Here is a 1,185-nt window from a genome sequence, read left to right as displayed (position 1 = left end):
ACCGTGGATGCCAGGGACAATGTGCGAGGAGGATGGGACATGGCAGAGGGTGGGGGATGGGGAATCTAGGATGGCAAAACAAAAGGCAAGGTATGCAGGACATAAGAATTGGAAAATTATTTGCTGAGAACATGTATGTTAATGTGCTTGATTGAGCCAATGCACAGTGTGTTTTGGGTGGAAAATTCATTTGTGTGTTGTGATGGTGTATAGTGAATTAATGTAGAGAATGAATAAATTTAAAATAAAAAAAAGAATACTAAATTTTTTGGTGCAAATTACAATATATGGACCTTAAGCTATGAAAAAAAAAAAAAAACCTGTTATGAATGACTTAAAATGTTAGATTTGTAGTTTAAAATTCTTTATAGCTTTCATAAATCTAATATTCACTATATACAACAAAAGTATCTTGAAAATTCTTTTCCGGACAAAATGGCCATTCTTACACACATGTATCCGCACACACACAAATACACATATACCACTTGGCGTGGTTACAAAAACGCGGACACGCTGATTTCCATCTGAAATGTTCACATAAGAACTAGGTCTAGATGATTTAGCCTGACACCCTTATTTCCAGATAGGAAACTGAGCTCTGCTAAATTCCAACAACTAAGCCCAGATCACCCATCTTACTAACATCTTTTTCTGTTTGTTCTAGGGCACATGCCCTCACCGGAGACACAAAGCGAGAAGTCACGCCCCATTCCCCACCCTCCAAGGGGACGGCCAGGCACAACCCCTCTCCTCTGTTCTTGGGCACGTACACACATGCACTCAGCATGAGTTCTAGGCTGCTGGATCCAGGACCCAGACTGTAATCGACCACATGGGAGTCCAGCAACGTAACTATTACGTCATCTGATGGTTCCCCCCAGCGTCTTAATAGCATTATTAAGTGAGGCTTCTTACGTCTATTTCACTGCACGTTTTACTATGTACTCTGTTACCAATCCCATTTTCACATGGAAAGTGTCAATGAAAAGTAAGGCAAAATTCCATGGTAATTCACTTTAGTCCACAGTAAGACAAAAATGATTGATTATATTAAGTGGACAGAAAATTAACCTCAATATTATTAGAGTATTAGACAAGTTTAATAAAAATACTAATGGCCCTTGTGTGTGAGAAAAGATAAAACAGCACTTAACACTGAAGGGTCTATAGTACTTACTGCTA

This window comes from Tupaia chinensis, unplaced genomic scaffold (assembly GCF_000334495.1).
Source record: "Tupaia chinensis unplaced genomic scaffold, TupChi_1.0 Scaffold145367_1, whole genome shotgun sequence".
NCBI lineage: Eukaryota > Metazoa > Chordata > Mammalia > Scandentia > Tupaiidae > Tupaia > Tupaia belangeri.
The sequence above is the reverse complement of the archived record's forward strand: the minus strand, read 5'-3'. Positions refer to the sequence as shown.